Source organism: Desmodus rotundus, chromosome 3, assembly GCF_022682495.2.
Source record: "Desmodus rotundus isolate HL8 chromosome 3, HLdesRot8A.1, whole genome shotgun sequence".
Taxonomy (NCBI): domain Eukaryota; kingdom Metazoa; phylum Chordata; class Mammalia; order Chiroptera; family Phyllostomidae; genus Desmodus; species Desmodus rotundus.
The window spans coordinates 112,484,699-112,503,503 of NC_071389.1; the positions used below are offsets into that span (position 1 = coordinate 112,484,699).

Below are 18,805 nucleotides of genomic sequence, written 5' to 3' on the forward strand. Positions count from 1 at the left end.
TCCTTAACGCTCAGCACTGCACTTATTCAGACCCTGGCCGAACCACAATTCCCAACATGCACCCACGTTCTAGGTTGTCAGAGAGGCCGCTTCTGGTTTGGGCCAGCGCGGCTGCGCTCGAGGTGTGGTTTTATTGGATCTTACCGCCTCGTGCGATTTACGTCACGGCGACGTGCGGTCGTAGGGGCGGGCAGACGGGGCGGTGGCGGTCACGGCGGCGCGCGCACGATCTCACACTCGGTATCGCGGCGGCGGCAGCGGCAAGGCTCCACCGGGTTGGGCCCCTTCCCTCCTCGGCCCCCCCCTCCTCCCCCTCCCCTCAGCTGTGGTTCCGGAGGAGTTCGAGACTCGCGGCGAGGCGGCAACAAGCTCTAGGTGAGTGTCTGTGGAGTATGAGTGCCGTTTCTCGGGCGAAGAGGTAGAGACCCCGGGTCGGGGAGGAGGTGACGGCTGAGGGGGCGAGTGTCCGGGCGTGGGCCGAGAAGCGCGCACTCGCCCCAGTCCTGAACTCGGCCTTCCAACCGGACCCGCCGCCCGGGACAGTGTGCAGTGCGGTGGGCGGCGCTACGGACCGTGAGGGGCCTGGGTCCGCCCTCCTTTCAACCGCTGTCTCCTGAGCCTGGCACCCACCGCCCGCCTCTCTTAGCAGAGGGTCCAGAAACTCTTAGCTCTCCTTTCTTGGCGTGCAGTTGTAGTCTTTGCTGCCCACGGAGGGGATCTGCCCTCCGATTCTTCATTTCCGTCTCTTCTGTCACTTCTAGGAATTTTTTTGGTGCAGGCTTCGAATGGGTTCTGCTTAGTACTCACTACTTTGACAGTATATGGAGTGGGAAGATCTTCCTCTCAGGTGGCGTTTCGGGCAGCTTTGTTGGCAGAGTAACTTGGGCACCGTTTTCCCAAGCCCCATCGGGCTTTTTGTCTCTCAGTGTGCTGCTTTTAAAACTGCCGAAAACAGGGTTTAAATCAGTGTTAGGGGGTCTGTGAGAGAGTTTGGGTTGAAAAATAATAGGTACTTTTTCCCTCCCCCTGGCTTTTGACCTTATTTAAACGTTTGCTTCTGGAATTTTAACAACTTAACGTGATGTCCCAACAGTGAATTTTGGTAGAAACACTCAAATGTCCACCTGGGATTTTTCCACCTGGGAAGGCCACTGGTTGATTTAACTTCATTGCAGGCTGTTGGCATTCTTTTAAAAAGTAGAATGGTTTTTAATGTTTTTATTTTTAGACGGTGGATTTCTCAGGCGTTAGCGTTATTCCCTTTGTCTCTCTTCCAAAAACAGCCCCCCTACCCTCTGACAGCATTTAAAACTCCAAGAAATATATTACAACATTTAAAATAATTTGATCACAAAACTCTCCCCAAAGAAATGTTAATAATTTCCTTAAGGCCAAAACTTTGTTTTGCTTGGGGGGGCAGACCACACACTTTTGTCACTTCTGTAGTTTGAAGCGCCCTCATACCGAGGGCCAGGGCTGCCTTTATGTCTCTCCACTCACCAGACTCTGACACTTAACTCTGTTAGCATTTCATAGGTTTTTCTTTTCTAATTTTTCGTTTTACTCTAGTTTCTAATTTCATTTCTGATGCTGTTAGTTCATAGGCATTTTCATTCTTTCTCAGAAATTTGTCAAGAGTGGTGATTATGATGATCTGTAACTAAAGTAATTTCATGAGTGCTCAGGACTTCCACACATGTGGAACTTTGAAAAATTTCAAATTAATTTAAATATGCAGGGTATATTTCTTTTAGCTTCTGTTTTAACTGCCCACCCACCAGTGCATGCTTCTATTTAGACTTCAGGCAAATTTTCTCTTATTACTGGGGTAGTAGGGATGACAGGAGGATTTCCAGAACGTTTTTCTATCCCTAGACTTGTATGAGTTAATAAGTGATTGGTTTTTTTCATCCATAGTATCAGTATAGCTGATGCACTTTCTTTGGTATAAATCACAGTTTGTTTTCCAAAATGATAATGATTTTGTTTTATTCTTCATTTTAGGGGTCAGCAACCCTAACAGCTTGTGGGCCAAGTCCTGCCAGCTGCCTTGTAAATTTTTTATTGGGACACAGTCATATGCAAACATGTGCATACATGTAAATATACGTACATATTTAGATATAGTCTGTGGTTACTTTGTGGTGCAACGGTAGAGTTGAGTAATTGCAACATAGACCCATATGGCCTGCAGAGCTTAAAATATTTATTACCTGGCCCTTGACAGAAAAAGTTACCTGAGTCCTATTTTATTTTATTAAAAATGATGCACATTCTATGTAGAAAATTAAAATGAGTCAGAAAAGTATAAAGGAGAAAGTAAAAATTAACCAGAGTCACACCACTCAGAGGGGTTTGTTTTTGTGATTATCCTTACAGAATGTCTGTGATTATTTTTATATAAATTGGCTCAAATTGTTGATTTGTAATTTGTTTTTAAAAAATCTTAACCTATTATTACTTGGTAATTGAATACATATGTATTTTCTGCATCAAAGATCCTACACTTGATGAACCAAATTTTCCTGATTTGTCTTACTAGTCCGAGGTTAAAAAAAATTAGGAATAATAGATACTTGATAATGATACATACTTGGTGGTGGTGGTGGACATCATTTATTGAGCACTTACTATGTATTAGTTTTCCAACACTTTACATATAGTAAGTCATATAGTACCCGTAGTAGTTCTGTGGGTACACATGCTAGTATCCCTATTTACAGATAAGGAAACTAAGGCACAGAGAAATTCAGTGTCCAAATTTGTCAGCTAGTTAATAGTGGAGCTGGGATTTGAAACCATGTAGTATGATTTCAGCACGGAGACTCTCAATATGCTACAGAGCTGCTCTTGAGAGTGCTGTGCACTGTAGAAAGTTTAGACAATCTAGAGGTATATTATGTAAAGTTTCCTTATGTTCTTCTTTCCATTTCACTCTTTCCATTTCCATTTGCAAGAAGACAATTGCAAATCTGTCTACATATGCAGGTTTAAATATAATTAATACTTTATTTTTTAGAGCTGCTTTATATTTACAGAAATTTATGCAGGTAGTACAGAAAGTTCCCATATTGTCCATCCCCCATTTTTCCTTGTTAATAACATCTTGCATTAATGTGGCATATTTGTTATAGTTCATGAACCAATATTGTTGTATTGCTATTACTTAAAATTTAGTTTATATTAAGGCTTATTTTTTGGTGTTGCAGAGTTTTTTTTAAAAATGAGATCAAACCAGTCATTGTTTAGCACTGTGTTTTCTGGGGTAGTTTTCAAAATAATAGTAGTTCTGGACTTTTTGATGCAAATAAACATTCTTAATTCACTAATTTGCAGATTAATGACACAAACTTATTCTCCTTGGAAAGGGAAACTTGCTTGGGAGTTAGTTACTTCATTCTTTTAATCTTTCTCAAAAGTTGGTCTTGTAGTACCAGCTGCTTTTCTCTCAAGTAATGCTTATAATTTTTTTTGACTGGACATTCTGGCTCTTCCTTTCAGCTGTTCAGCTTCTTAGGGATTTCTTGTTCTTCATTGGAAGAGTGGTGCACATGAACCCATTTACCATCACCATCATCCCCCTCACTGAGACTGGTATTTTCCCAGCCATCTTTATTGTTCCTGGCTTTCTCTTCCTCAGCTTCCAGAACTGAAGTTCCTGGAATGTAATCTTCAGCATCTAATGCCCGTACTCTTGTGCTCTTGATTTTATCAAGGCATCTGTAGCCTAACTCTGGAATTTTCTTTTACAACAGCTGAGGATTCAGTGTTCAGACTCATTGGATCAATTCTAGCAGACATCATCACATTCTTATCTTTGTGTGTTTTATAGTGGGCCAGGTAGTTATTTGTCATTGAGCCATTATTTTTTGTTTTTCAAAAAATATATTTCATTGATTGTGCTATTATAGTTGTCCCATTCCCTGCCCCCTTCTCCTCTGCCTTGCACTGCCCCTCCGCCCACATTCCCCTGCTCCTTAGTTCACGTCCATGGGTCGTACATATAAGTTCTTTGGCTTCTCCATTTCCCATATCATTCTTAACTTTCTCCTGTCTATTTTGTACTTATCATTTATGCTTGTTATTCCCTGTGCCCTTTCCCCCATTCTCTCCCCTCCCCCTCCCCACTGATAACCCTCCACGTGATCTCCATTTTTGTGATTCTGTTCCTGTTCTAGTTGTTTGCTTAGTTCATTTTTGTTTTCTTAGGTTCAATTGTTGATAGTTGTGAGTTTGTTGTCATTTTACTGTTCATAGTTTTGATCTTCTTTTTCTTAGATAAGTCCCTTTAACATTTCATATAATAAGGGCTTGGTGATGATGAACTCCTTTCACTTGACCTTGTCTGGGAAGCACTTTATCTGCCCTTCCATTCTAAATGATAGCTTTGCTGATAGAGTAATCTTGGATGTAGGTCCTTGCCTTTCATGCCTTTGAATACTTCTTTCCAGCCTCTTCTTACGTGTAAGGTTTCTTTTGAGAAATCAGCCGATAATCTTATGGGAACTCCTTGGTAGGTAACTATCTTTTTTTTCTCTTGCTGCTTTTAAGGTTCTCACATCTTTCATCTTGGGTAATGTAATTATGATGTGCCTTGGTGTGTGCTTCCTTGGGTCCAACTCCTTTGGGACTCTCTGAGCTTCCTGGACTTCCTGGGAGTTTATTTCCTTTGCCAGATTAGGGAAGTTCTCCTTCATTTGTTCAAAGAAGTTTTCAATTTCTTGCTCTTTCTCTTCTTCTGGCACCTCTATGATTCGGATGTTGGAATGTTTCAAGTTGTCAGAGGTTCCTAAGCCTCTCCTCATTTTTTGAATTCTTGTTTCTTCCTTCTGATTCTGGTTGAATATTATTTCTTCCTTCTGGTTCAAATCGTTGATTTGAGTCTTGGTTTCCTTTCCTTCACTGTTGGTTCCCTGTATATTTTCCTTTATTTCACTTTGCATAGCCTTCACTTTCTCCTCTATTTTGCGACTGTACTCAACCATTTCTTTGAGCATCCTGATTACCAGTGTTTTGAACTCTGCATTGGATAGGTTGGCTATCTTTTTGTTGCTTAGTTCTATCTTTGGAGCTTTGATCTGTTCTTTCATTTGGGCCATATATTTTTGTCTTTGTGCGCCTGTTAAGTAGTAAGGGGTGGAACCTTACGTATTCGCCAGAGTGGGGAAGCCCTGTGCTGTGGTGCTGTAAGTGGGAGAGGGGTTATGCCATCTGTCAGTCATTTCTCCTGCTACCCACAAGCAAATTGGGCCTTTCTGGTGCTGATTCCCAGGTGGGTGGGTTTGGATATGTTCTAGGCCCTGTGCTCCAGCAAACTCTCCTGAGAGACTGGGAGTGTCTCCCGTTGCTGCAACCCCACAGGTTTTTTCAGTCAGAGGTTTTGAGGCTTTATTTCCCTAGGCTGGAATCCGGGGTTGCGCTGTCTGTCTCTCCCCAGTTGTTCCTCCTGGTTTATCCACACACAAATGTGGAACTCCCTGGTTTACCACCTACTACCTTGCCCGCCCAGGTCCTCCAGCCACTGTATTGTTGTGAGTCCTCTCTGCCCCTGCTGCCCATCTCCGCCCCTCCTCACCATCTGGATGAATGTTTCTTCTTTAAGTCCTTGGTTGTTGGACTTCTGTACAGTTGATTTTCTGGCAGTTCCGATTGTTTTTTGTTTTTAAATTTGTTGTTGTCCTTCTTTTGGTTGTGGGAAGAGGCACAGTGTATTTACCTATGCTCCATCTTGGCCAGAAGTCTGAGCCATTTTTTTTCATAGCACTGACTTCTACCGTCATGACTTCCCCAGAGTTCTTATCCATATCAAAATGGGAGGTCATAGTCATGCTCAGTGAGTGAATGAATGATCTTTAGGACTACCAGGTGATGAGATGTTTGTGCAGCAAACAGATCTTGTTACTTTGGTTTGGTGCTGCTGCAGAAACCTTTGCGTAAAGGGGTAGAAGTTAGAAAAAGCTCATGAGTTCCCACCAATCTGGTTGCAAAGTTCATGAGCATCATCTTTACTTAAAATACCTCCTTAGAGCTCATTAGCTGCTTTAGTTGTTATTTTGCAAAATCTTGGGGATTATGAATCTAATGGATAGCTGAAAAACACCTGTTTTTTCCTTTTGTTTTTGAAGCACTTTCATAATGTTTTCAACCTTTTCTTGTGTTTGGAGTCTTTCTTCCCTGTGGCATACTGCACTAGCATTGGGTTACTGTCCTGTTCCTCTTCATCCTTCTTTAGGAAGAATTTCAAGACAGCAACTAATTTGTGACCTTAGAGAAACATGCAGTTGTGACATTTTTTTTGGCGGCATTTCTTCTGTAGAGTTCAGTTACCACTTCCAAAGATATCTTGAGTGCAGTTGCATTGCTGTTCTTGACATATGTACTTGAAATTCTGTGATTGTTGTATTTTTGATACTTTATTCTTGTATTTTGTGCTTGTATTCTTACCAGTCACAATATGAATATATAAGGTTTTAGGTGCTTCTATGGCAGTGTAGAAGCGCAATGTAGAAGTTGCTCTAGCAAATGATGGATTGATGAGATTCCTCTCAGTGAGATCAGAGCTTTGCAAATTGTTATTGCAAGACCTAGATTCAAGACAGTGTAGTGTAATTGTACGAGAGCAGATCTTTCTGCTTTTGAGGAAAGTTATAGATGTTTTGGGCAGCAGTGACCAATCTGTGCCATAAACATTAGCTTTGCTAGTACTTTGCAGGTGTCTTTTGTTGCAATTTGAAAATCTCCACATTGGATTTATAGGGAGCTTTCTACTGTTGTAGAAACTCCTCAGTGTAGGTGAGAGGGTCTACTTTATTAGTTCTGTAAGTACCATAGGTGGCTGTGGCTTGTGTTTGTTTCTGCTGGGCATGTTGGCTGCAGACGGGCTCACAGTGAGCAATTCTCAGAAAACCTCACCACTGACACCAGCCAGCCCTTCTCAGGCTGTGGTTTGGAACCATGCTTCCAGGTGTGGGGGAAACAGCCCTTGTCTCATAGTGTGCTTAAAAAAATAAAATTCATGAATAACTTTCCATGTCAATATATCTGCATCTACTCTGTTCTTTTTAATTAGCTCTTTAGTATTTTACTGAGCGAGTACACGATAATGTAATAGTGTCCCCATTGCTGGACATTTAGATTATTTAAATTTATTGTATGTTGTACATGTGCCTTGCATGTACAATTGTTGCATGCTAAGGACTTTTTTAAAAAAGTGATAGTGGCAAGATTTATTAGAGTAAAAAGCGATCATACATTCTCAGAGATGCAGAATGTACTATCTGCATCTCTGAGAGTGGGCAGGCTAGAGGGTAGTGGCTGCCGCTAATAACTCTTCCGAGTAACTTTCTAAGAATCTAATTACTGGGTGGAAGGAAATATGTTTTTCATTTTGATGTATATTGCCTGACTGCCATCCAGAAAGGTCACAGCAATGTAAACTTTCATCAGAAATGTTGGTGTTGGTGAGGTCTAGAGTCAAGATGCCATTGCCACCGTTAAAAAAAATATATCTGCTTGGCTGTTAAACATTTCTTGCAAAATATTGTATCTATCTCACTGGGAGATATAATTTAGAATTACTTTAGGTGGGGTATACGTTCTCTAATTGTTCTTCCAAGTATTCCTTTAGAGCTGCTCCTCTGTTTAGATTTCCTACTTGGAGCTTGAAAACAGTATGATTTGCCACTTCTGCTAAAATAGGATCTGGTGACTTTTCAGTGGCTACCTAGTTCTTGAGGGTAAGGAGTGTACAACCTTCTTCATACCGAATAGCAACCTTGGTATATAGCAGGTCTTGAGTAAACAGTCTCTTTAAAACCTAAATTGTATCTTGTTCTATTGGGGTTACTAGTGAGTAAAGTGTTTTAACTTTGTTAAAAATAACCTTTTCAAAGTCTTTGTGAAATATAAACTTGAAAATTTACAGTGTAAAATTGTCATCTTGGTGTATAGTCTCTAGCTCATCCTTAATGAGATAAGTAAGACTGATTGATATTCTAGGACCTATTTTTTTTAGAAATAATTAACCTACCCAATTACTTTCCGTATTCAGTTTTGGAAGTTAAGGAATAGATTAAATAGGGGACTTGTTTCATGTAACCCATGGTTTTGACTTTTCTGTTTTGGAGTATACCATGTATTAGAGGGGACATACAGTAAATCTGGACAAAGGAAAAAAAGGAAGCTAAATTCTGGAAGCTGCCAATATATCCTCAGGCATGGGGAAAATACCTGTGAGAAAGGACACTTCGAAGCTTTTTAATGGATGACCACAGAACAATAGAATTAAAATTTATTGATTTTTGAGAGCGGGAGGGAGGAAGAAACATTGATTTGTTCTACTTTTTCTAAAAAAAGATTTTATTTATTTATTTTTAGAGAGAGGGAAAGAGAGAGAAAAAGAGAGGGAGAGAAACATTGAGGTTTATGGATTAGTTGCTTCTCGCATGCTCCCAACTGGGGACCTGGCCTGAAACCCAGGAATGCGTCCTGACTGGGAATCGACCTGGCAACGTTTTGGTTCTTGGGCTGGCCCCCAGTCCAGTGGCTGGCCCCCAATCCACTGAGCCACACCAGCCAGGGCGCTATTTTTGTTTTTGACTAGAGGCCCTAGTTAAAAAAAGGTGAGGGCTAAACATTAACATTTTAAACTAAGGAAAGAGATTTTGTAAGGGAGTTGGTTTGAATTAGGTTGCATATGTGTGTTTTATTTGGCTAACAGACTTTTTTATTCTTATGATATTTCAAACATACAGAACAAAGAGTCAGTATAGTTAATATCCATATATCCATCATACTATATTAAATCTTAACACATCCTGCCCTGGCTGGTGTGGCTCAGTGGATTGAGCTCTGGCCTGCGAACCTTAAGGTTGCTGGTTTGATTCCCAGTCAGAGCATGTGCCTGGGTTGTGGGCTAGGTCCCCAGTTGGGGGTACAAGTGCCAACAGATCCATGTTTGTTTCATACATTGATGTTTCTCTCCCTCCCTTCCCCACTCTCTAAAAATAAATAAATCAAATCTAAATCTGAACATTTCCCCATACTTCGCATTTTTTGAAGAAAAAGTGGAAAGAGAACATACAGTTGAAGCATCTTCTGGATTATATTTTACTTCCCAGAAGTAATGATTATCCTGAATGTTGCTGATCATTCCCAATGCCTGTTTTTATAGAATTTCTTAATAGGAATATATTTACAAATAGATTATAATACTGTTTTGCATATCTTCAAGCTTTATGGAAACAGTTTTCTGCCTATTCTGTAACTAGTTTTTTTAATGAAACTTGCTTTTTAGGGTCATATGAAATGGATATTTTACCATTTTACCCACAAAAATGGTAGTTTTCATATGGTTCAACTTTATCATCATCATGTCTATCTGGTGTATTGTTTAATTATTATAAGAATACAGCCAGTTTAAATTTATTCTCATGTTGATAGGTGTTTAGATTGTTTCCATTTTTTTTCTTAAAAACAATGCTACCATTATACAAAATACTAGATAGAAAACTATCAGATTGTATTGCAGGTAGTAAGGATGAGCGTTTTGTGAATTTTTTCATGGCAGAAAGCTTTTCGGAAAGAAAGGGTTTATTGAGCCAAATGCTAGCCAGGAAAGGACAGGTCCTAGGAGTGCAGTCCAAGCCATCAGCAGCAGGGCTAGGTGGAGAAGGCAGCGTATCCTCTGCCCTTGAGTTCACGGGCTCTTTTATATACAGGGGTGAGCAAAAGTAGGTTTCCAGTTAATACAATACAATAATTATACAATAATACACTGATTAATATACAGTAATACAAGAACAGCTCTGGTGTACTTCAAACTGGAAACCTATTTTTGTCCACCCCTGTATATAAACTATGTTCGAGGAAGAAAAGTTTAAATTGTTTTGAATGAATTTGCATTGGCTACAGATAAGTGGGTGGGAAAAGGTGAAGGGAGGCAGTTCTTAAGGAAGGTGCACAGTCCTTTAGGAAGAATATTTACTATTGATTGGTGCTGGGCAAGTCCTGGAAGTTCATGCATAAGCAGGATGCTGTGGCATCTGGTGGTCTCTATAGAAGTTTATTCAAAGCTCCAAGGTACAGTCAGAAATGTGAGCAAGTTTATTGTTAGTTGGCCCACAGCTGTTAACTGGTTAACTACTCTTGTCTCTCACTCTCCAGCCAGCTGTAATGTACTTTAGGACTTCTCAGAATTTTTTCTCTTGTCACAACATTGAACATTCCTGATTGGGAATCCTTGTGCACATATTTAAGGCCTTTGTTGAGGTTTTCAAACTGCATGTTGGAAACCATTAATGGGTTGGGAAATCAGTTTAGGAATTAAAGTAGGGTGGAACAGTATCAGGTTGTATTGCAGGCAGTAGGATAAGTGTTTTTGCAGTGTGTGTCTGTGTGTGTGTGTGTGTGTACTAAGTTTGAAATGAAGTCCTCTAGGGTAAATTACTTAGAAGTAGAATTACTGGGTTGGAGATTATGGAAATATTGCCAAGTTGCTCCCCAAAATTGTACCACTTAGCATTTTTTAGCATTAGAACAGAATTTGCTGTTACCAAATCATGATACATGAAATTGTCAGATTTTTTACATGTTTACCAATCAGATGAGTGTGAAGTGATACCACATTGTCTTAATTTTGTGATTAATTATGAGATTGAGCATGTTTTCAAATGTTGAGTGACTATTCAGGTTTTCATGAATGGGCTGTTCCCTCTCCTACCTTTTCAATTGGGTTGCCATTATAATTTGATTTTAGGAGTTGATTTTATATTCTGGTTATGTCTCTTAAGTGAATTGCAGAAATCTTTTGTTCTCTGTGTCTTACCTGTTAATTTTTATATGGTTTGTTTTGAATAAAGGTGATTATCAAATCCATCATTATTTTTTCTTAATGGTTTGTATCTTTTGTGTCTAAGAAATCTATTTCATATCCTGAGATCATTAAGAGTCTCCCATATTTCTTTCCAAAAGTTTCAGACTTTTTTTTTTTATATTGAGGTCTTGATTCTTCTGGCTGAAAAAATGTTTTTTTAGTATATGATGTGAGGCAGGGATCTAATATAATTTTTTTATATGCATAGGCATTTAACAGAGCTGTTTAACAAAGTATTGTAAATTTGAATTGTAAATCTTTTTTTTTTATAAAGATTTTATTTATTTTTAGAGAGAGGGGAAGGGAGGTAGAAAGAGAGGGAGAGAAACATTGGTGTGTGAGAGAAAGGGCAATTTGTTGACTCTTGCATGTCACTAACTGGAGGCCTGGCCCTCAACCTCGGCATGTGCCCTGACTGGAAATTGAATCTGCCATCTTTCCAGTCATAGGCTGGCACTCAGTCCGCTGAGCCACACCAGCCAGGACATAAATTGTTTTTTATTTTTAGTTTTTAATTTTGAGAGTATATTTATTAAAGCTGGGGCAATGAAACAAGGAAGGCCTAGGTTAGAAGAAACAACATGAGAGAGCCTGGGCAGGGCTTCTCTGGCTGTTCAGAAAGGTTATGGGAAAGAAGTCATCCAGGGCAGGGCTGCTGTCCTTTCACTGGGAAGTCAGAGAAAAGGGGGCTGTGGGGACAAGTTCAGGGGGTTCGGTAGCCCTGGAGAAGCTGCTGCTGCCCATTGCTCCCCTGGTTGCAAGTCTTGTGGGGTCCCTTAGAGTTTAGGAGATTGACACTTGTTGGGGGGAGAAGAGGAAGAAAGGGAAAGGTGCAGACATGCTCCTGGGAGGGAAAGTGTGCTTGAGTTGTAAATCTTTTAAGCAGTTTCAGATCAGCACAATAATAGCCTTTTATATTTTTCACCAGGCTGTTTCACATGTTCAAGTTTGTGACTTCTGGAACAGAGTAATGTGATTGGTCGATTACTTGATCCAGAACTAGAACCTAGAGATGTAGATATAGAGCATATAGGTGGTGGGCAAAAGTGTGTTTACATGTGAAACAGTTTTTTCTTATATTATTATTTATTTGTTTTTCTTTATTTGTCTACATTCAGCTATACTGTCTGAATGATCCAGACATACAAAAAAAAAACCCCTACTCTTTCCCAATGGTTTTTTAAAATAAAAACTTCACATAAAACTGAAACACTAAAGCCTTAAAATACAGAAAGCTTGTTTAACTCACTCCACAAAAGCATTAACAGATGAAGTATCCCTTCTGTAACTATTTCAGACCAAACAGGGTTAGCTAACACTGATTGTAAATAGAAGAATACTGAATTCTAAGAACTCAGAACTCTACTAGGACAAAGTTAGTTGTCATGGTAACTAACAAACCTCTGAAGATGTAGAGTCCCCAAAACAGCTAAATATGGGTCAAAACACAGGTCACAGAGTCACCAGCTGTATTCCCAACATGGCAGTAAGGATGGGGTAGGTCAAGGGGACCTAGAGGGGCCTCAGACATGTTAACTGTGATTCATAAAACTGAATCTTACATCAAGGAGGGGTAAGTGCAGAAGCTACAAATCTTCACCCTCAGGGCTTTATCTGTACTGGTAGTTCATGCTGTGATCTGTGTTTCTGCTGTAACCTCCCTGTAATGACTGGTAGGAGCTGGGAGGGCCACTGTAATTCTGGCAGGACGCTGGGGAGTTGTAGTTCACTGTGACCATTACCTCCTTGTTTGCCTTGATAGGAAGAGCCACCCCCAGAACCTTCTCTGTAACCCCCACTGTGAACCTGGGTTGTAGGTGAGCTACCTGAACTACAGCTGTTTCTGCTGCTTTGGTCTCTGCTACCATTGTAGTTGAATTTGCTCTCCTAGCTGTAGTTAGAGTGGCAGCTGCCCTTGGGGGGAGCTGTAGGAGTTGGAGTAGGAGGAATAGTTGTCTTGGCCATGACTATGGCCTTTTTGTTTTCCCTGCGGGGGGCCATAGTTGCTGTATTGGCTCTGGTTGTAGGACTGCTGCTGGCTTGGGTGGAATTAGTAGCCTGAGCCCTAGGAGGGCTTCTGCTAGCCTTCATGTGGCTGATTCCCATTGCTGGCATGTTTCTGGGGCACTGGGGAGGTTGTAGTTGTCGCCTTGGTAGTTGGAGCCATAGCTGGAGGAGCTACCACTGCTACCCTGCTTCTGTCACCACCAGCATTCCCAAAATGCCCTCCATGGCTGTAGAACTGACTGTAGCTGACTGTTGCCAGGTTACCTCCATACCCACAGATGCCATACCCAGTGCCTGCATTCATGTAGCCTCCATAGTTGGCACCACCAAATCCTCTTCTTCCTTGGCCATGGATGTTCCCTCTTCTTCCCTGTCCTCAAAGGTTTGGGGGTATGGGCACTTCGTTGTGCATGGGGCCTCCCATACCAAAGCCAAGATTTTGCAGCCTAGCAGCAAATTTTGGTGTACCTCTGACAGGCACAGGTGCTCTCTTCTTAATTGGCTTTAAGGGCATGAGGGACATCAGGGAACAGCTTCCCTAGTGCAGCAAGGGTGGCATATGCTTTTGCCACCTTTCTGCACCTTGAAATTTCTGTCCATCTACATCGACTCCTGTGGCAAAGTACTTGTTGTGGCTGCCACCAGTCTCTGGGGTGAGCTCTTACTTGAGGATATACCTCTTTTTGCTAAGCTCCATGACAGGGTTCTTGCCATGCTTAGTAAGGATTGGCCCCTGCTTGGCAGTGGGATCTGAGGTGGAGGTAGCACTGGGGATTGAAGCAGCTTCTACCATGAGCGGCAGGGCCACCACAGCTGGCATGGCCTCTGTCTCCTCAGCTGAGCCCTCCCCCTTACCGGAGTCTCTGTAGGCAAGCCCGTGGCACCTGTAGCCAAGCCCATGTCCTGTCACAGCTTACCGGCCACATGCAGCTTGGCAGTCTTTTTGGAGGTCTGCAGGCCTTGAATGGGCTGCTATCTACTTCTACAGACATCGTGAAGATGGGGGGTATGGACTGACCCCCCCCCCCCCACCCCGGGAAACAAGTTTATACTGCAGCCCAGGCTTCAGCTGGTTCAGCCTCATCAGGGCATTCATAGCCTGGGGAGGCTCTAACTTTTCTTTTGACTTTGTTTTGCTGGGAGAGTTTTCCTCTCCATCCTCCTCCACTGGGTGTTTCATTGGCATAATGGCATAGGTGGTACTGGATACGGGGGTGGATTTGAACTGTGTAGTCCGCTGGGTTTTCTTTATTTTTTTAAAGATTTTCTTTATTTATTTTTAGAGAGGAGGGAGGGAGAGAGAAAGAGAGGGAGAGAAACATTGATGTGTGAGAGAAACAGCAGTTGGTTGCCTCTTGCATGTGCCCTAATGAAGAACTAGGCCCACAACACAGGCATGTGCCCTGACTGGGAATTGAACTGGCAACCTTTTGCTTTGCAGGATGATGCTCAACCAATACCAGTCAGGGCTTCACTGGGTTTTCATTCTTTTGTTTCTGGGGCATCTTTAAAGAAGGAGGATCCATAACTCAGGTCTTTATGCAGGCTGGCCAAATGCAGCGAGTTGCAGTGCTGCACACTCTGTGATATCTTCCTATTGCTGTCTGCCTAGATGCCTAATGGCATCAGTGGCTTCTTTTTCACAAGGCTCATAAATACTAGAACAACCTGGCATCACAGTGCCTGACGCCAGGCATTCCAGCACCCACGTATGTGTTGGTTGTGCTGATGGGCTTTTCACAGAGAAGCTCAAGGGGCCATCCTACTAGAGGACACCAGGTGGACATGTGGGTGCACAGGTCCCTCAGGACCTGGATGGCGATAACACATGATTGCATCCCATTGGCTGTAACCTAGAACCAGTTGGTATGTCGGAGGGACACCAGGGCAGCAAGGCATTTTTGCCTGTCCAGGATGTCCAGGGGGTCCTTGACTGATAGCATTTCTCCAGCTAATACTTTTTCCATTTCTTTGACAATGGGGGGTGTCAGGTGGATGGATGGTCAGGGACAATGGAGGCTCTTTTGTGTTTTTTATCACTATTGCAGCATCATCAGCAGATTGGAGTATTTTGTTGTCTTCTGTAATGACAGTGAGCTAAGATGGCCAAGTTGTCAGTCACCTTGTCCAGGAGGGCAGTCGTGGACTCCTTCTTGGATAGCAGCACCAGCTCCAGGTCCAACTACTCCAACATGCATCATGCCTTGTAGGGTACTGGTCATGTGCTCTGTCTTCTGTTCCCTGGTCCCTTCTTTGGTGTCATCCAAGTTCTAAGACTGAACATGCTCACTGCTGCCTTTCTCCTGCTCAGTGATTCAGTTAGACACAGCTTTGAGAACCCGCTCTCTATGGAACACCGTGTTCTGGACTGCCTCCAGTTCCTCTTGGGTTGGATAAATGGAAGAATGCTTTGCCATCATGTGGTGATCATCACTCACAAAATTTGCAGTGGACGCACTTTTACTTCTTTTTCTGTAGCTTATCTTCTCAAATTGTGACAGATTTCCTTGGTATTATCAATTCTTCAGTTATCTTGACAGTATCCTAATTTTTAATCTTGTATTATCTATTTTCCATATGAACAACTATAAATCTACTTTTGCCTACCCCTGTATTTTGTAGATTTTACCCAAATGTCATTTCTCTCAACCACATTTTATTTTTTTGTGTGTTTCTTCCTTTTCTTTTTAAAAAATATATTTTATTGCTTATGATATTACAGTTGTCCAATTTTTCCCCCTCTGCGCCCTCCACCCAGTACCTCCATTCCCTCTGGCAGTACTTACCCTCACCCCTCTTCATGTCCATGGGTCATGCATTTAATTTCTTTGGCTGTCCCATTTCCTGTACTGTGCCTAGCACCCCCCTATCTGTTCTGTACCTACCTAACATACTAATATCTGTTAATTAATCTCTGCACCTTTTCCCCAATTCTCCCCCTTTCCCCTCCCAACTGATAACCCTCCAAATGATCTCCATATCTATGATTCTGTTCTTGTTCTTATTGTTTGCTAAGTTTTTTAGATTCAGTTGTTAATAGTTGTGAATTTATTATTTTAATGTTCATAGTTTTAATCTTTTTCTTAAATAAGTCCCTTTAAACATTTCATATAATAATGGTTTGGCGATGATGAACTCCTTTAGCTTTGCCTTGCCTGGGAAGCACTTTATTTGCCCTTTGATTCTAAATGATAGCTTTGCTGTATAGAATAATCCAGCAAAAAAAAAAATCCAAGGTTGTATGTCCTTGCTTTTCATCACTTTCAATATTTTTTGTCAGTCCCTTCTTACCTGCAAAGTTTCTTTTGAGAAATCAGCTGACAGTAAGTATTATGGGAATTCCTTTGTAGGTAACTCTCTGCTTTTTTCTTGCTGCCTTTAAGATTCTCTTTATCTTTAACCTTTGGCATTTAATTATTATGTGTCTTGGTGTGGTCCTCTTTGCATCCATCTTGTTTGGGACTCTGTGTTCCCTGAACTTGGATATCTATTTCCTTCACCAAATAGGGAAGTTTTCTTTCATTATTTTTTCAAATAAGTTTTTAATGTCTTGTTCTTTCTCTTCTTCTGGCACCTCTGTGATTTGAATGTTGATAGGTTTTGAAGTTGTCCCAGAGGCTCCTTACCCTATGCTTGTTTTTTTTTTTATTCTTTTTTTCTTCCTGCTGTTCTGATTGTATGTTTTTCTTATGTTCTAAATCACAGGTGGCAAACACAAGGCCCATGGGCTGAATCTGGCCATCCACCTTGTTTTATCCGGCCTAGCACCTTGTTTCTACCTCATGGCAGTGCAGAGCTCCTTGCCCCTAGTTAAGGAGTAGTTATATTTATACACTCCTAAAAAAATTACATTCAGCCCTTTGAAGGCAACTGCGAGACTGATGTGGCCCCTGGTGAAAATGAGTTTGACACCCCTGTTCTAAATCACTGATTTCATTCTCAGCTTCGTCCACTCCACTGTAAATTTTTCTTTATTTTAGTGTAACCTTCATTTCTGTATGGGTCTTTTTTATGCTGTTGCAGTGCCCAATGAGTTCCTTGAGCATCCTAATAACCAGTGTTTTGGACTCTGCATCTGATAGATTGCTTATCTCCATTTTGTTTAGTTCTTTTTCTGGGGTTTTATTCCGTTCTTTCATTTGGGCCATGTTTCTTTGTCTCCTCATTTTGGCAGCCTCCTTGTGTTTGTTTCTATGTATTAGGTAGATCTGCTTTGACTTCCTGTCTTAGTAATGTGCTCTACTATTTAAAAGCACACCCATAGGTTGGATGGGATGGAGCCTTAGGTAATCACCAGGATGGCGCAACCCACGTGAACCAGGTTGATGGAGTCTCAGATATGGTGTCTCCGCTCTGTGGCTTTGTGTGTGGCAGGGCTCAGAAAAGGGACAATGGCCGCTGCTTGACCTCTGGAGTTTTTTCTGGGAGGAGGCTGTCCCCTGGCATTTGCCCTGATGCCAGACACTTGACTTTCTCCCCGTATACCACTGGTACACTTCCAGCTGCTACCCCAGTGCTGGAGCCCAGAGGATGTGAGTCTGCTTAAGTCCAAAGTCCATGGCGGGCCCTTTCAGAGGAGATGCCTGAGAATCCCACAGTTTCTCCCACCACCCCAACCCCCCACTGGTTCTTAGAGCCAGAAGTTATGGGGCCTTATCTTCCTGGTGCTGGATCCCTGGGCTGAGTGGTCTGGTGTAGGGCTCGGATCCCTTGCTCCTGAGGTTTCCCTCCCAATTTTTACCCACTACATGTGGGTAAAAGCAAGGACACCTCTCGTTCCACGTGTCCACTTCTCTGCTCCTCCTACCCATCTGAATGGATGTGATTTCTTTAATTCCTTGGTTGTCGGACTTCCATTGGGCTCGATTTTCCAATGGTTCTGGGTGATAGTTGTTTTGTAGTTCAGTTGTAATTTTTGCTGTGATTGTGCAAGGAGGTGAGCCAGGAGGCCAGCCGTCTTTACCTGCACTTCCATCTTGTGATTTTTCTGAGTCAGGCCTGTGGGGGGCATGCTGTATCCAGCCTTGGTGGCTTTCCTTTTTCTCCATCAGAAACTGGGGTGAGGCTGTCACCCATGTCCCACACGAGTGTAGGTCACCATGAGGCTACAGGGTTGCACGTGGCTGGAGCAGGAGTTGGTGCATGCAGCTGCATGGAGCCCCTACAGGTGTGAGCTTGTTGCTTCTCAGAGACTTTTTATGTAGAATCTGAGTTCCAGACATTTTGAGGATATAGTTTGATGAGGAAATAAGATTGCTGGGTTCTTTTCTCTTTCTTTCATTGCTGGTTAATATTTACAGACTTTGGAAACTAGGTAAGAAGCTATTAGATTGACATTTGATAGTTAAAACTTAATAATACTTACATGTATTTAGTCATCCAGTTGCTATTATCATATATATATGTTCTGAAGTTTGAGACTTCATTTTGATTTTAGGAGAATTCAGTATGTAAATATGAGTCTTAATGTTCTTAACTGTTTCTTAGAAACCACTGTAAATCAGTTAGTTTAAGAATGAAAACTTTCATGACCAGTGTGGCTTAGTTGGTTGGGTGTCATCCTGCAGTGAAACGTCACTGGTTTGATTCCTGGTTAGGGAACATGCCTGGGTTGCAGGTTGGGCCCACAGTTGGGGCATGTATAAGAGGCAACTGACGCAACTGATGGATGTTTCTCTCTCACTTTGGTATTTCTCTCCCTGTGTTTCTCTCTCCCTTCCCCTCTCTAAAAAAAATAAAATCTTAAAAAAAAAAATGGAAACTTATTTTTCTTTCCTCTTGAAAGGGTTTTTATTGCATTTTTAGTCTGAGAAGAGTTGCTATAAGGCCTACAGATAGTTATTTACAAGGTATTCTATGTTTTTCTTTTTTCCTTCTATTTTTTTTTAAGAAAGATGTACAGTATTTTGCTATGTATAATGCACT

General features: G+C 41.6%; 1 protein-coding gene and 3 pseudogenes across 1 annotated transcript in view; 1 reads left to right on the forward strand and 3 right to left on the reverse strand.

Annotated features, from left to right (window-relative positions):
* Nucleotides 1-217: 217 nt before the first annotated feature.
* The window catches only part of ADIPOR2 (adiponectin receptor 2), a 94,247-nt gene continuing 75,659 nt past the window's right edge, over nt 218-18,805 (forward strand). The window contains exon 1 of the mRNA XM_024565709.3: nt 218-375. The gene's annotated coding sequence lies outside the window, so the exon portion shown is untranslated. The remainder of the gene's footprint in view (nt 376-18,805) is intronic.
* On the reverse strand, nt 3,737-8,424 carry LOC128780508 (protein SDA1 homolog; annotated as a pseudogene).
* LOC112305958 (interleukin enhancer-binding factor 3 pseudogene) lies at nt 12,954-14,241 on the reverse strand (annotated as a pseudogene).
* On the reverse strand, nt 14,081-15,390 carry LOC112309770 (interleukin enhancer-binding factor 3 pseudogene; annotated as a pseudogene).